General features: G+C 38.3%; 1 protein-coding gene and 1 pseudogene across 1 annotated transcript in view; both read right to left on the reverse strand.

Annotated features, from left to right (window-relative positions):
* LOC149251730 (vacuolar ATP synthase subunit H family protein) overlaps positions 1 to 17,854 on the reverse strand; it is a 292,411-nt gene that overhangs the window by 85,382 nt on the left and 189,175 nt on the right. The window lies entirely within an intron of this gene.
* LOC149251731 (uncharacterized) overlaps positions 1 to 17,854 on the reverse strand; it is a 32,006-nt pseudogene that overhangs the window by 865 nt on the left and 13,287 nt on the right.

Raw genomic sequence — 17,854 nt, forward strand, 5'->3', positions numbered from 1 at the left:
TTCAGTCTTGAATTGAAAAATGATGATCTTATTGCTTTAGCATCAGAAGTAAGATCTATTATGCATGATATCAAAACCACTGGTGTTCAACTAGACATTCCTCTCATAGTTTTTGTCAAGGCACTATATCCCACTTACTCATCTTATCTTGAGTCATTGCAAGCAAGTGGAAACCTCAAGGAAATTACCTTTGAATCCCTTGAGAAGAAGTTTGTTGAGAGAGAGAAGGCTTTTGGAAAGAAGGCAACTCCTCAATCTTCTGAAGAATTTGTGTGTCTTGCACATAGAGAGAAGAATCATGCTCAAGATTCTTCTAAAGGAAGAGGTGGTCGAAGAGGAAGAGGAAGAAGAAATTTCAGAGGCGGGGGGGTCAGACACTCTCAAGGAGAAAAGTTTGATCTTCATTGCATACGTTGCAATGGAGATGGACATGATGCATCCACATGTAAGTTGCCTTGGGACATAATTGCGTAGGAAAGAAATCAAGCCAAAGGTAAAACCAATGACAAAGAGAAAGGTAAAGCACCTGAATCCGCTCACTATGTTGTGGCACATTGTAATATTGGAGTAACTGAAGACTTGTTCAATGCTTCACTTGCTTCTTGGAAAAATGATTGGTTGCTTGATTCAGGGGCAACTTGCCACATGACTTTTGGAAAATATTTTTTTGAAGAATTTACTGACAAAGTTGATGGAGCAGTATACTTTGCAGACAAATCAAAACTCAAGCCATCAGGGCTTTGCAAAATCAAGCTCAAACTACCTGGTCTCCCAAACTTTCTTTTACATGATGTTTTATATCTCCCGGAGCTGAGGAGAAACTTGTTGTCCTTGGTCCACATCCGCCAGCAAGGACACTCCATTCATATGTTTGATGGCAAGGTTGAGGTCAGAAAAGCATCAAATCACTCACTTGTCATGACAAGGATAGAAGAAGAAAGACTTTTGAAGCTGCAAGGTACCTCTGCTCGTGCACAGAACTTCTCATACAATTCTCATTATGATGAAGGTACATTTCCATCAAGTCTTTTATGGCATGCTAGATTTGGACACTTGAACTATGACAGCCTTCGCTTGTTGAAGAAAAATGGTGTTATTGGTTTGCCTACAATTCCTAGGAAACTTAAGCAATGTAATGCTTGTATTCTAGGAAAGCATAGCAAACATTGTTTTCATGATTCACATTCTAGAGCACATAGAAAACTTGAACTCATTCATTCAGATTTATGTGGTCCAATGCATGTTCCTTCTGCAAATGGAAATAAATATATGATGACATTTATTGATGACTACACCAGAATGTGTTGGGTTTATTTATTGAAGAACAAATCTGATGCTTTTCAAACATTCAAGAACTTTCATACATGGATTGAAAATTATGCACAATCTCATATTGGCTATATTTGCACTGATAAGATAATGGAAAAGAATACACTTCAAATGAATTTGAAAACTATCTTCGCCACCATCGGATCAAACATCAAACTATTGTGCCTTATAATCCCCAACAGAACGGAGTAGCTGAAAGAATGAACAGGACAATCTTAAATATGGTACATTCCATGATGTTTTTCAAGAATGTAAAATTGATGTTTTGGGCTAATGCAGTTCTATGTGTTGTGTATGTAAAGAATAGATGTCCATCTAATGCTATTAGAAACAAGACTCCTTATGAAATGTGGTATGGCCACATTCCTTCGGTAAAGCATCTCAGGGTCTTTGGTTCCACCTGTTATGCCTTGATACCAAAGGAACAAAGAAACAAACTTGGTGCAAGGAGTCGTAAGTGTATCTTCTTAGGGTATTCAAATACCTCCAAAGCATATTGTCTCTATGATGAAGTTAATAAGAAGTTTGTTGTATCTAGAGATGTAATCTTTCTTGAATCTTCCAAAACTGACAACGCTTTTGAGTGGTAGCTTGATCGCTTGGATAGATTCGGACATGCAAAATCTTTTCAAGAATTTGATAATCAGATTCCACATCTTGAAGGGGGGATTCCTATACTGGATCAATATGTGGAATCTTCTTTTGAAGCACTCTCTCCCCCACATGAAGCTCTAGCCACTGATGATACTTTGAGTGATGTGATTGACAGAATTGAGAGACTTAACCCCAACTCTGTCAACTGAGCAGCCTGGGCCAAGAACACAAAGTATGTAAGCCTGTGAAATCTTTGTATGGCCTCAAGCAAGCACCGCGAGCCTAGTATGAAAAATTAACTGAGCATATTCTAAAACTCAACTTCAAACATTATGATCTTGATGACGCAACTTTGTTTATCAAGAAAGTTGGCAAAACAGTTGTATATCTTGTGGTGTATGTAGATGATCTTTTGATGACAAGGAACAATGAGAGCTACATTGCATCCATAAAGAAGGAATTGAGGAAAGGTTTTGAAATGACTGACTTGGGCTATGTTCACTACTATCTTGGTATTGAAGTAACTCAACATCCGAAGTTTATACTCCACTCTCAGAAGAAGTACATTAGGGATCTGTTGAATAGGTTTGGCATGGCTGAGTGCAATCTTTTGACTACTCCAATGGAACAAAACTTGAAGGTCACATCCATTGAAGGAAAAGAATTTGAGGATGCAACAAAGTATAGACAGCTTGTAGGAAGCCTCAACTAACTGACTACTACCAGACCAGAGATTTCATTTGTTGTTGGAATCCTCTCCAGGTTTATAAAAAAGCCTTGTGAGGGACATTGGTCTGCTGCAAAAAGAATTCTAAAGTACTTGAAGGGAACTCAAACTTTGGACTCAAGTATACATAGGTGGGCAACTTCAGGTTAATTGGATACTCTGATTCAGACTTCGATGGAGATAAAGAAACTGGGGTATCTACTTCAAGTTATGCTATGATTCTTGGATCAGAAGTTGTCTCCTAAAGGTCACGCAAACAATCAACTCTAGCAAATTCCACAACAGAGGCAGAATATGTGGCAGCAGCTGAAGGCTGAAGCAACAAAGGAAATTGTGTGGCTTAGGAAAATTCTAGAAGATTTGCAGGTGAAACAAGTGCATTCAACTCCACTCATGATTGACAATACCTCTGCAATAAAGTTGGCCAAGAACCCAAAGTTCCATGATCGAACAAAGCACATCAATACAAAATACCATCTGATTCGACATCATGTTGAGGCCAAGACAATCCATCTATGTCATTGTTCCACTAATGAGCAGATTGTAGACTTCACCAAAGCGCTTGGAAGAGAAAAGTTCGAAAGATTCAGAACGATGCTTGGACTCACCAACATCCCTTCAGATTAAGAGGGGTAATGTTGACACCTAATCATTGGGATTTGGTGAATATATGTAAAATAGTGTAAATAGTAAATAAGGAGAATAGGAATATGAAGAGACATTGAGAGGTGAAGCCCAAGACTCTCTCCCTCCATGTATGTATCCATGAGCAATCTTAATGCAAAATACAATTCGCGTTGTGGAGTTACCTCCTGGCCTGACACCTCCTCACCAAGTCAGCCTTCTCAAGGACAAGTCGACCCTATTGCAGGCAATTCGACCCTATGGAAGCAGTATAAATAGAGGCAACTCAACTCACTTGGAAGCACACACACACAAGTTCAATCTACAAGAGAAAAAGTAAGAAAAAGAGAGCGAAGTGCACCTAATTCAAGGGAGAAGAAAAATCTAAGTTTCTGGGCATCTCTCTCATATGTGTGAAGATTTTTAGGGTTTTTGGACAAGTCGTTGGGGGCCAAAATTTCTGAAATAGCTGCAGGTCTGAGATTATGTATTTTGGGGGGCCGAAATTCTGGATTGAAGCTACATTTGGGAAGTTGACACTTGGAAGCTTTGACAGAATACATCTACTTGAAGGAAAGGCTGACTTGGTGATTGGAGGAGGTCTTTGTCTAGGTCAAAAGGTCTTGGATTGTCTCATTTTGATTTGAATCTACTAGTGGAAGAGTTGGACTAGGGTTTTCCCCTAGATAGGGGTTTTTCCCTGGCTAAGTGCCTATATCTTGTGTTCCTTGTTCTCGTGATCTTCATACATTTTATTTTGGTAAGCACTTGATGAAAGATAACATAATAAAGAAGTAAAAAGAAGTCAGCATAATTCACAAGTAATTATCAAGTAAAGAGGAATCAAACCCTAATTCCTACATGCATTGATTTCTCAACACGGTATCAGAGCTAAGGTGAAAGGACTAGTTGAAGATCACTTTGTCGGATATCAATTGAAGGAAGGAAAAGCAATCTTGGAAGAAAAGATCACTCTCTCAATGGCAAGTTATTTGAAGAGGGGACTCAATCTCATGAAAATTGCAGGAAGCTTGGTTAGAAGGATCATCCGCGATCTATCTAGAAGAGTCAAGAGTGGAGGATTCTTGGCTGCACTTACAATTACACTTGATGATGTCGATGCATGGATTATTGATAGTGGAGCCTCAAGACATATGACGGGAGAAAGTGGACAACTTCATACTCTATCAAAAGGATCATCATCACATGCAATGGAGCTTGGAGACAACAATAGCTATGCAATCAAGGGTCTTGGATCTACATCATTGAAGCTAGAAAGTGGATCAAAGCTACACCTCAACAACATCCTCTATGTCCTAGGAGGTTTGAAAAAGAATTTACTTTCCATTTCTTGTTTAGAAGATAAAGGAGATAGAATTTCTTTTGTCGATGGTAAAGTTTTGGTTTGGGGAAAAGATTCTAGTTTTAAAAAAACAAGAGTTATTGGGATTCGTGAAGGAAGATTATATAGTGATATAACTCCATCTCCTCAAGCCCTTGTTTATATGGAAATTAGTCCCATCGAACATTGGCATAGCAGATATGGGCATATTCACTACAAGATAATACCCTCTCTAAGTAAAATGGTGAATACCACCCCCAACATCAAGGAAGACCAAGGAGTATGCAAGGGATGTGCCTTGGGAAAGAATACTAAGAAACCCTTTACAAGTAGTATTACAAGGTCTAACGAGATATTAGACCTCATTCATTTTGATGTATGTGGGCCCATGTCTAATAAATCTCTTGGAGGCCACCAATATTATGTGACCTTCATTGATGATCACTCTAGAAAGACATGGCTCTATCTTCTCAAGACAAAGGATGAAGTATTTGAGAAGTTCAAGGAGTTTAGATCTGAAGTTGAGACCCTAACCGAAAGAAAGATAAAAACTCTGAGATTCGGAAATGGAGGTGAATAAACTTCAAAAGAAGTTATAGCATATTGTAAACAAGCAGGCATTAAGAGGGAGCTCATTGTTCCCTACAAACCAAACAAAATGGAGTAGAAAAAAGGAAGAATAGAACCATTGAAGAATGCATAAGGACTATGATATTTGACAAAATAGAAGTCCTCATAGAATCCTTGACAATATGACACTGAAAAAAGCATTTTTAGGGAAGAAGCCATGTGTAGACCATCTCTGAATCTTTGGATGTCCTGCATACATTCATGTTCCAAAAGACAAGTGAAAGAAGTTAGAATCTACAAGTATAAAAGGTATCTTCGTTGGTTATAGCCTTTCATCAAAGGCTTATAGAATCTACATCAAAGAAGATAGATGAATTGAAGTTAGTAGAGATGTTATATTTGATGAAAATCATGCCTACAAGAAATCCAAGGATATACCAATCGAGTTTGATGAAGAATATGTACCACTATTTGAAGAAGAAGAGCAACATGACAAGTCACCTACAAACCTAGAGGAAGAAGGACCAAGTGAACCTATTCAACCTACAATTATTCCTGAAACGAAGAAGAGGCCAAATTGGTTAAAAGCTACACTTGAAGATGCCAAAGGACATGGAGCAACAAAAGGAACTTTCAAAGAAAGCAAAAGACCGAAAAGATACTCAGGATATGCAGCATACATGACGAAGTTAATCGAAGCAGAACCAACTACCTTTGAAGAAGCCGCTCATCAAGAAGAATGGAAGAAAGAAATGCAGGAAGAATATCAATCCATCATGAAGAATGGGGTTTGGGAAATTGTTCCTAGACCTAGTGACAAATCTGTTGTCACTTCCAAATGGATTTACAAAATCAAACATGTCGTTGATGGAAGCATAGACAAATACAAAGCAAGATTTGTTGCAAGGGGTTTCTCTCAAAAGGAAGGAATAGATTATGAAGAAACCTTTGCTCCCACTACCAGGTACACTACTATTAGATCTTTGGTTTCGCTAGTTGCAACTATGGGATGGAATATACATCAAATGGATGTTAAAACAACCTTTCTAAATGGAACCATTGATGAAGAAGTATATATTGAACAACCGGAAGGCTTTGAGATAAATAGCAGGGATACTCATGTTTGCAGACTAAAGAAAGCTCTATATGGCTTGAAGCAAGCTCCTAGGGCTTGGTACGCAAGAATGGATGCATATCTTTTAAGGATTAGCATTGTCAAAAGTTTTACTAATGCAAACATCTACATCAAAATAGTGAAGAATGAACCAGTTATTATACTTTTATATGTGGATGATTTATTTATTACAGGTGTGGAGCACAAAATTCTAGAATGTAAGAAGTTGTTGGCAGTTCAATTTGAAATGAAAGATCTGGGAGTCATGCACTACTATTTGGGTTGGGAAGTTTGGCAAGAACTTGGTAAGATATATCTTCGTCAAGGAAAGTATATAATCAAGATGTTACAAAAGTTCGATATGATGGATTCCAAGCCTATGACTACTCCCACGATCACAAATCTAAAGAAGTTGAGAAGCTCTAACTCTAGTCCCGCTGATCCTAAAAGTTATTGTAAGTTGGTGGGCTCTTTGATGTACTTGGTGAATACCAAACCTAACATATGCTTTGTTGTAAACGTTCTTAGTCAATTTCAGTTGGAGCCTCGTCATGACCATTAGATAGCTGCCAAGCATATCTTAAGATACCTATGTGGAACAATTCATCACTGCCTAAAGTATGATGGGAAGGAGATTAAATTGGTAGGTTTTACCGATTCTGATTGGGGTGGTGGTGAGAGTGATGGAAGAAGCACTACTGGTGGTTGTTTCAGTTTGGGATCTGCAATGATTTCATGGATGAGTAGAAAACAAGATCATGTTGCTTTAAGTAGTGTTGAAGCTAAATATGTTGTTGCATGTGAAGTAGGAAAAGAAGCAGTTTGGTTAAGAAAACTCTTGTCTCATTTGTTTGGAAGGCCACTAGATCCTACAATGAGAAATTGTGATAATCAAAGTAGGATTAAGATGTATGAAGACCCCGTGTTTCATGCCAAGACGAAGCATATCAATAACAAATACCAGTACATTAGAAGTTTGGTGCAGGATGGGGTGGTGAAACTACAGTGTATTCTGACAAATGAACAAGTAGCTAACGTGTTGACAAAATCTCTTCCAAATAAGAAGTTTGAATATTTCAGAAGCATACATGGATTGGTTGATATTACAGATTTAGTAGATAGGGAGAAATGAAGCATCTTGGGGCAATAAGATGCTCTGGAGGACATCTGGGCGGCCTGTTGGAACACACCTTAGTCCCACTCGGTTAAATACCTTAGTCAGGTATCTAATTTGTAGAACTACGTGTGTTGTAACTCTTCATAGAGCATATCATTTTGAGATCTTCCATGTACCTCTGTACATATGTAATTACGAATACCTCCCTAGTTAAGAGGGAGAGTTGAAGAATGTAACGAGTGTCAGTCTTCATAATTGTATTTGTCAAAAGAAAATTTATTGTAAAAGAAAATTATTATTAAAGCATGGGTTTCATGCTCTTTCATTTATTTTCTAAGTCATATCCTCCATTAAAGGCTTCTAGGTTTTGTCATGTGTCAAAAGAGTCATTTTCATACTTAATAGATCCTTCTTGGGCTTTTGTATCATGTAAAAAAAAATATTTTTGAGTCAAAATAGTCATTTTGTCCCTCCTAACCAAGTCATCCCTATCCTAGAGAAGTCGGCTCTATTGGAGGCAATTCGACCCTATGGAAGCAATATAAATAGAGGCAGCGTGACTCACTTGAAAGCACACTCACACAAGTTCGATCTACAAGAGAAAAAGGACGAAAAAGAGGGCGAACTGCACCTAATTCAAGGAAGAAGAAAAATTAAAGTTTTTGGGCATATCTCTCACACATGCGAATATTTTTAGGGTTTTTGGACAAGTAGCTAGGGTCTGAAATTTCTAAAGTAGTTGCAGGTCGGAAATTCTGTAGTTGGGAAGCTGAAATTCTGGATTGAAGTTGTAACTCGGAAGTTGACACTTGGAAACTTTGGCAAAATACATCTACTTGAAGGAAGGGTTGGCTTGGGATTGGAGGAGGTCTTTGTCTAGGTCAAAAGGGTCTTGGATTGTCTCATTTTGATTTAAATCTACTAGTGGAAGAGTTGGATTGGGTTTTCCCTTAAATAGGGATTTTCCCTGGTTGAGTGCCTATATCTTGTGTTCCTTGTTCTTGTGATCTTCATACATTTTATTTCGGTAATTGCTTAATGAAAGATAACATAATAAAGAAGTAAAAAGAAGCCAACATAATTCACAAGTAATTACCAAGTAAAGAGGAATCAAACCTTAATTCCTACATGCATTAATGTCTCAACATGTACAGGCCTAAGTGTCTCGGCATGTAGAAGTTGCCTAATACACCTTTAGACCTTGGAAACTACTTTAATAATTAAAGTTATTTATTTTATGAGGAAAAGCGAATTTAATCTAATGCAAAGGTTATTTGCATCAGTGAATTAAAATGAATCTCAACCATCGATCTCAAGTCAAGCGAGATCTAATCTCAGTCGCCAATCACTTTGGAGATTAGGGTTGTGAATTGATCATAACTCAAGCTTATAAAAGATGGGCTAGGCCAAGTGAGAAGACACAACAACACAGAAGGGTACAAGACATTGAGAGATGCATCTCAATGGTGGGTGGAGAAGGACTTGTACTTAAGTGTGCTAGACCCGTGAAAAATGCTAGGGTGCAACAAGGAGATCCAAATCAACCAAGTCTGGGGCTTGACCAGTTGGATCAGACCCAGATTGTTGCATGCACTTTCCTCAGTTTGGGCCATTTTCCCAGTAAGGGAGCCCATTTAAGCTCTGATTAATAAAATGAAGAGTTGTGATTGGCCATAAATTTGTGTGTGTGTGTGTCTATGTGAGATTCGTTAATTTAATGTGCTTTTATCGAATACTTTTTGTTTATATTAATAACTCATTTGTGCTTTTATTCAGTAGACGTAAATCTACTAAGAATTGATTTCCCAGTGTTAGATTCAGAAATTAACATGTTATTAAACCCTGAGAAACCAATCTCTGAATTTTTGGGTGTCAAGTTAATAAGGCATCAAGAGGTTGAGTTTGGCCAGTTACCATACGAGGCATGAATATTTTGCAAGCTAAGAACCAAGGTCATACGTTGTACAACACAGTGGATAAAGACAAAAAAAAAATGGCCAAGATGATCGACAGGCAAAGTTTAGATTAAAAATAAAATAAAATAAAAAAGAGAGTTTGTGGGCCTCATGGCCGACAAAACTGTCAACTAACCAACCACCGTGCAGGCACAAGAAGGAGGTACAACCACAACATCGGGGAGAGTGTGGTCGATAGCAGGAGCCAATGCTAAGAGAACAGGCCACAGTGGTCACGTGAGTGAATCTTAGTGTTGGGGGCTAGACGTGGAAGCCACCAAGAGAGGGTTGTCATCAAGACAAGGAGCAAAGAGGGCCTGTGTACGTGGTAAGCCGCTAGTCATAGTGCACAAGTTGCAGAGGAGCGTTGGGGACAAGGCCCAACAATCAATAGGAATATGCGAGCAAGAATTGATGTCGACAAGTAGAACCAACCACTATTGGATTGAGCTACTGACAACAATCAAACCCAGTCGCCAGCGATCAAGAACAGGCACATGAGTAGTCGTTGTAGAGTGCACCAGCAACGAGGTAGGAAGGCCAGTTGTTAAGGGCCATCGGTAGTTGCAGCGAAGCATAGCATGGGTGGTGTCAATAGGTGTGGCTCGTGAGTTTCTTTTCGTTCGAATTGGGTACGTTCTAATTGTAATCTAGGCCCATTCGCGGGGCTCGTGTGGTGTGTTTCCACATGAGCTGGTTCAAAGTTTGTGGGCATAGTGCTATCAAGAGCGGGCCCATAGAGAGGGACTCAAACGCATAGTGGTGTACAGGAGGGCTAAGGGCCAAGCCTAGCAAACACATAAGACAAAGCCCATATGAGAGGAAAGGTGTCGAGAGCCAACCGTCGAGCCTAGCTAGAGTCGACATAGTAATAGGGGCCATAAAAAGGCTATAAAAAGAAAAGTACCACAAAAACAGCAGTTTAGTGCAACCAGCAGGAGTGGCATAGGAAACCCTTAAGAGGAGAGAGGGAGACTGTACAACTCAAGTGTTTGGAAACAAATTTTTGTGGGTGTCTCAAGGATCAAGACAGGTCCATAAGGAAGATCTTTACAGATCTATAAACGAGCAATAGTGTTAGGACCTAGTACAAAGGCACAAGAGTTGTTTAACAACCTGATAAATTGGGACTCATAGATGCATGTGGAGTTTGTTTATGATACCCAACATGCAATGAAGGGAGTTGGGGCAATGATATTCCAACTTGATTTAGGAAGCAAGTTGAAAGTGAAGGACGTGTTATGGGTGCCAGAACTCTTTTCTTTAGACTCTATGACTGAGAAGAAGGGGTTTGTTGTAGTGTTCCAAGGTAGGCAAGCACCAATTAGATCCATGGGATCTAGCTTGACAATGGCCATGTCTTTGGACTCTGGAGTTAGAGAAGGCAACTTGTATAGGCTAAAGGGCTAACCTATTTGAGCAATGGCAAGCAACAAGAAAGTTATAGAGAACAAGGAGCGGGAAGCTCCTAAGGTTGAGCAGATTAGAGGGAATCAACCTTCAGGTTAAGGGAGGAAGGACCAGTCAGCAAATCCTTCCAAGTCTATCAAGAAGGTCTCATGATACTAGATGTTTAGGAACAGGAGGCTTCTAGGAGCAAGTTCAAAGGAAGCAGGTGTTCAACAAAGATTTTTGAACCAAGTGGCAAAGAAGGCTTCTAGTTCAAAGGGGGAAGCCATGGTAACAGATGCAGTGTAGGACATTGTTCCAGGATCAGAGCCAGTTCTAAGTGGTTGAAGTACATGTTGAGAAAATAAGTAACAAGGAAGTGTTTCCTAGTGCATTAGCCTTTTTGCCTATGAAGACACTTTAATTACCTTTTTGGCATGTGACTTTATGAGTCATATTAAAGTCATGGTTAAAAAGTCACTTTATGTGGTACATGTGGTATGACCAATGTTTTAAAAACTAGAACCGGTGACTAGGCCAGTCCACCTAATGAACCGAGTTACCGACCGAAACCAATCGAACCGGGACTGGTCAGGTCTAAACGAACCAGGACTGGTTAGGTCTAAACGAACCGGTTTTAGAAAAATGCATTAAATAATTAATTTTTAATGAAACAAAACTATTTTTAAGATTTAAAACCATGATTCCAAGCCAATAGAGACAAAATATGCAAAGTTTGCTCATTTATATACCATGTAAAGGTGAATATATCAAAATGGCACCGAGTGCAATACATATCATCAACAAAATACATAAGCAATGAGGCTCTAAATGGCCTATAAAGTCCAAAAAAAATGTTGCAAGCTATGAGGACATTGGCCTACTACAAGTCTACATTGTACAGTGTAACATGATCAATCATCAAGTTCATCACCACTACTAGACACAGGATCATCATCAGGAGCTACATAGACATCATCTGGTTCAGAGTCTAAGGATGCCTCAGCCTGATCTGCAACCTCAATAGCAATGCCACCAATAAAAATAGAAGTGGACCTAATGGAAGCACGAGTTTGTCGACCTGCACGACTAGTGCCTTCCATTGGTTCTTTGCCTTTCCTTGATGCCGCTACTGATCCTGGTTCTGATGCCACCATAAAATCTGCTTTATCCCCCGCTAATGCCATGTCGATATCAAAATCAACATCAAACACAGGATCTTCAATCTCCTCCACCCATTCTGATGTTGGATCAATATTGTCCAACACAATGGGATCTAGATCAGGTGTTTTGTTCATTATTTGGTTCCTCCTTAGTCGAAGGTTGTATTGCACGAAAACAGGATCATTTAATCGTTTTTGTTCCAAACAGTTTTTTGGTAGGAATCCACAGATACCCCCTGTTCCTAGAAATTTATCATCAAGACATTCTGCTCCAAGAGAGGATCATAGAAAACTTCTCGCAGATGCAGAGCAGGGAGACTTTACTCAGACTACCACACTACTCAGACTCTCTCAAAACTCTCAAGACTCTAATGCCCCTAATGAGCTTACAATGCTAGTATTTATAATATCCTAGCAGGTCATCCGGTGAAAGGTTTTACCGGGAACTTGAAACTTCAAAAGATTCATTAGATCATCATGCAAGATGTCTATCACGAATCACTAAAGAACTTTGTACAAAAGTAATGAATAGTCCTAAAGATTCGGGCAAGTGGGGACAACCACTTGTTATCTCATCCCTTGGAGGCTAAGCCATATGGGGACCGAATCATGACATCTCTGAAGTGAAAAGATGGCCGGAATCTAGGACGTCGGCTCTTATACAAAAGTAATTACACAGTGGAGATTTTATTCGGAGTAAATCCCACGCAAACCAAAGAACAACAAGATAAAGTAATTACACAGTGGAGATTTTATTCGGACTAAATCCCACGGAAACCGAAGAGCAGTATATGTACAAATAAAGCAGGATATGAAAGGATTTCATTTGATTGATCCCTTCAATCAGTCACTGTTAGCCCTGTCTTCATAATCATGTGCATGAGTATCTGGAACAGCTGGATTATTATGGCCAAGCCTGTTTTGGTCTTGTTCTATTAATTCTTCAATTAGCTCTTCATTGTTTGGAGCCAGCACTTCATATGGGACAGATTCATCTAGCCAATATGGTGCTACATCTCTGGTACAACAAAAGAATGGAAATGTGAACATGAATGTTGGCCTGTCATGTGGGTCCACTGATATCAATCCTCTGAATCTGACAGAAAGCTTAAAGGATTCATCTTCTTCATTAGGAATGACAATTGTGTGTTTGTGGATGAATTCAAATTCTAAGACGAAATCATTTTGGACAGCTACATGCATTTCCCAATGAAAGATTCTGACAAACTCAGCAAAAGTCCTATCGAAAATGCTTTTAGCTCTAGGCAAATATCTAAACATGAATAGCTTAAACCATGGACTCCACCAATTGTTTGAGGGATCTATAGCGGCAGCATAAAATATGACCTTAACCGAACCATGTATCCTAGCTCTTTGGTGAATGGAAAAGTAGTCTGCCCATGTCCAGTCAGTATTTTGAATACACCCAAAATAAACAGGATCTGGTTCCCTAGACAATGCATAATAAACACGCCATGGCCTAATCCTATATGGTAACTCTTTTGTATATGACCATCTAGACTCCTCGGAATCAAACCATTTTTGCAGAATGATTTGTCTTAAGCATAATGGCAAGACTTGGACCTGTTTTGATAGACATTCTAGACAAAACTCATAATGACAGTTACTACAGACTGTAACATACTTAACTCTTTTAGACTCGACATGACTGGACTGACTTGTAGAAGCTTCGTGCTGATTAAGTGGTCTGAACATCTTGATCTCCTTGGTTTCTTGAGCACCTTCTCTGGTAAGCATGTCAGCAAGATAATTTTCTGCACCAGATTTGTAAACAATATCAAAATCAAAACCTTCTAGCCATAGTGCCCATCTTAGTACTCTGGTACTGCCTTCTTCTAACAACCTTTTGTTTGCCAACATCTGTTTCATATGCTTTAGATCTGTTCTGACAATAAATTTAACACTTTTCAAGAACAAGCGAAATCTTTTTATTCCTCTCTTTACTGCAAGTATTTCTTTATGAGAAGAAGGATACTTTTTCTCTGTGTCATTAAAAGATCCTAAGGAATAGGCACAAACCAATTCTTTTCTTCCATGCTTTTGTAGCAAAACTGCAGCCCAAGTGTGATAAGAAGCATCTGTTTCAAGTATAAAAGGAAGATTAGTATCAGGAAGCTTGAGTTTTGGCAAATCATTAAGCTTACTCTTAATACTAATTACTGCTGCTGTCATTTCATCTGTCCATCTGACATCTTTCTTCTTTAGTCTGTCCTGCAGTATATTTGTATCCTCTGATTGGTTAGCATAAAATTTTCTTATATAATTCAGGCATCCAAGAAATCTCTGCAGGGTCTTTACATTGGCAATTATATCAGGAAACTTTAATAGATGGATTAGCACATGTGGCTGAAGTTCTACATGTCCTTTTTCTATGTGTAAACCCAAGTAATCAATCTTGACTTTTCCAATCTGAAACTTCTCTTCTGAATCTGAAAGTACTAATCCATGCTTATATACAAGTTGGTAGAATTGTTCTAAATGGATCTTGTGCATATTTACATCTCTGCTAAATACAAGCAAATCATCAATATATACAATAATGTACTCTACCCCACCAAAAATGTCTTCCATCCTTTTTTGGAATTCAGATGGAGCATTTTTCAAACCAAAGGGCATCACAGTCCATTGATATTGGCCATGAGGAACAATGAAGGTTGTTTTATACCTATCATCAGGAATAATACCAATCTGCCAGAATCCACTTTTAAGATCAAACTTGCTGAACACATTAGCATTAGCAATTTTGGCAAGTAATAATTCTTTGTTAGGCAGAGGATATCGAATAGGAAGAAGAGCATCATTCAGAGCCTTATAATTAATCACAAGCCTTTTCTTGCCTCTTTTCTGCTCACTATGCTTATTGACATAAAAAGCCGGGCAGGCCCAAGGGCTCTTGCAGGATTCAATAAGCTTTTGTTCTAACAATTGTTCAATTTCTGCTTTGCATAATTCTTGCTCTTTTGGACTCATATGATTTGCACTGGCTTTTTGTGGCTTAGGAATATATCCTTCTCGGTAAGGTAGTGCAACAAAATACTTTTCTCTTGCCCAAAAAGCATCTGGCCTACTTGAAGTACAATCTGCACGAAGTTTATCAGAAATTTGTTGCAAAGTTTTGGGACCATGTAACTCTGCATTTTTTACGATCTTATTAATCTTGGTCAGATCTTGCAGACTATACTGGAGAGGATCCTGTTCTTCAGGTTGCACATTAATTTTATAGTCACTAGAAGCAGGGACTGTGATAGGACCAGCAGTGGTGGAGAATGTAACATAATCTTGTCCGAAAGTGACTGGCAAATATTTCTTCAGAAAATCTTGTCCTAACAGAACATCAGCACCAGTATCAAAACTATACAAAGTGACAAAAACCTGGACATCGTTCAAGAAAATAGGAAATTCAGGAGCTATGTGACTTATTTCCATTAAATCACCAGTGATAGCCCTGAATTGGAGTTTAGTAGGCTGCCAATAATAATGAGGAATAGCTTTATATTTGCAGCAACTACTCATAGCACCAGAATCTATTTGAGCATCCAAGGTATACTGTTTAATGCTAGGGACTTTAATTCTTATTGGAATAACTACTCTATCTCCGATGCCCATAACATTAAAAAGCTCAACATTTTTCTTTGGGGATATTTCTTCCATGACTGGCACATTTTTCATCAGTAGGCTGGTTAATTTGGAATTACAATCATCATAATCAGAAATAAGCATTTGAAGTTTGGAAGACAACTGTAACATTTCTGACCTTGTATGGTGAATTGAAGATTCCAAATCTGTGATCTTCTTTTTAAGAGCATCAATTTGATTCATACCTGGAGATACTGAAATCTGCAAAGGTCTGAACATTGAATCGAACTCTTTTTCGATGAAGTCGTCATCATCTATTTCTTCCTCTGAAAATTTTTCTTTCCTTTTGGATGGCAGTTGTTTCTCAAGATTTTCAAGTTTTTCAGTCAATCTTCTTCTTGCCGTAAACTGAACTGGATCTAACTGTGCTAGATCAGCTTTGACTGCTGCAATCTTTGCTTGTATCTCTCCTGAGGAATTCAAACTAAACATTTTAATATCAGGAATGAAGGTTTCATCAGAATCAGATGATTCTGAATCAATTGTTAATTTCCTGATTTCAGGAATTTCACTATCCGAAGATTCTGAAGAAGAACTTGAAACTTCAAAATATTCTCCATCAGAGTGGGATATGAGATCCCAATCTTGTGGATCATGTATTGTAGAAAAGATATTCATTATCTTCATCTGCTTTTTATCCTTTCTTTCTCTGCAAGTGTTAGCATAATGACCTTCTTTACCACAAATAAAACACACACCTTTTTTAGAAGGTTTTGATCTTTTCCTAAATACTACCCTTCGTCCTTTAAATGATTTTTTGGAAGGAAAGTATTTTTTCTTTTTAGGAAAGTATTTATCAGCCTTGCAGGAGCAAGAGTTATCAAACTTTGTCTTTTTAGAAACCTTTCTTTCACTTTTCTTGTGACAACCAAAATTATAGGTTTCTTTGAAATTATTGCAAAGCTTTGTGCTAAAGTGCATCTGTTTTGAAAAATTCTTCTTGGCTTTGCTCTCTGCACATTCTTTCTGCAATATTGTGACAATCAATTGGTGAATAGCTGCAAATGATTGTCCTTCCAAATTTACTTTATGATCTGCTATGTACTGGTTAATTAGATCAGGAATTTTTCCAGGCATAGACTGGATATAATATCTCAGATAGGCAACATTATGTGGATCACTAGCCTGATACAGAAGCTTTTGCATAACACAAAAATACTCTTGCAAGTAATCAATGTCGCATAACTTCTGGGAGAGAAATAACTGTGAATGATGGGCTGAATCTTCAGGGACTAATCCAACAAATTCATGTTTTAAAGCTTCAAACAGTGCTCTTAATGGATCAGTACTATGTTCAACTATTTGATCTTTCTCTTCTTCTGCAAGCCTTTCCCACCATTGCTTTAGTATGCCAGTAAAAGACCATACAATCTGAGTAACTACATCAGACCATGACACTTTGGCTTCGGCTTTCCTCTGTAATGCCCAAGCATGGACATTATGCAAAACAGCAATTACTTCATTATAATCAAGGCAATCAATATTTACTAACAATGAATTTCCATATCCTCTGGAAGCAGGATTGTCTAGCCTTATAGGTACAGATTGCAGATTTTCAGTATATCTGCTGAATGGGCTGGATGCTGATGCTTCATGTGCATTGGTATCACTGGCACCTCTTTTCCCTTTGTTGGAATGGAAAAATGAATCACTTCTGTCTCTTTTAGAATTTGATTCACCATGTGTTTGCTCACCAGTTACTCCTGACATGGCCATTATTGAAGGAGCAGATGGTTGGCCATTTTGTTTCATCAAAGAACTAAGGCTAACATAGTTCTTTGGTAGTCTTAGACTTTCAACAGAAGGAATATCAGCTAGTCTATTTTTCATCAACTCTGTCTTTTCTCTAGCTAGATTGATTCCTTTCTTGATTTTCTCAAGTCTGGCTTTATCTATATTCTCTATCCCTTTAAAAAGAATTTGCTTTGATTCATCAGATTTGGAGGAGAATTTCAGCTTTGAACTTAAGACATCTACTTCTCTATAATGAGGTGGAGAAGCAGGAGTGGGGAGTGCATTTGTAAGATGTTCTAAAGACTTGGAGATAATACCCATGTTTGACTGAATATTATTCAACTTTTGTGTGTTTTCATCTTGGATCCCCAATGTCTCAACATAACCAGTATGCATCTTTTTGATGTGCTCTTTGATTTCTAAAACATCTCGGGCTATATCATCAATATTCTGAAGCATACAAACTATTTGGTAGTTTGTATAATTATGCAGCTTTTCATTTTCATTCTGATCGGGATCAGAAGTTGCTTTCATAGATA

Source organism: Pinus tabuliformis, chromosome 7, assembly GCF_031772625.1.
Source record: "Pinus tabuliformis cultivar Carrire ecotype Pingquan chromosome 7, CPIR1, whole genome shotgun sequence".
Classification (NCBI taxonomy): Eukaryota; Viridiplantae; Streptophyta; class Pinopsida; order Pinales; family Pinaceae; genus Pinus; species Pinus tabuliformis.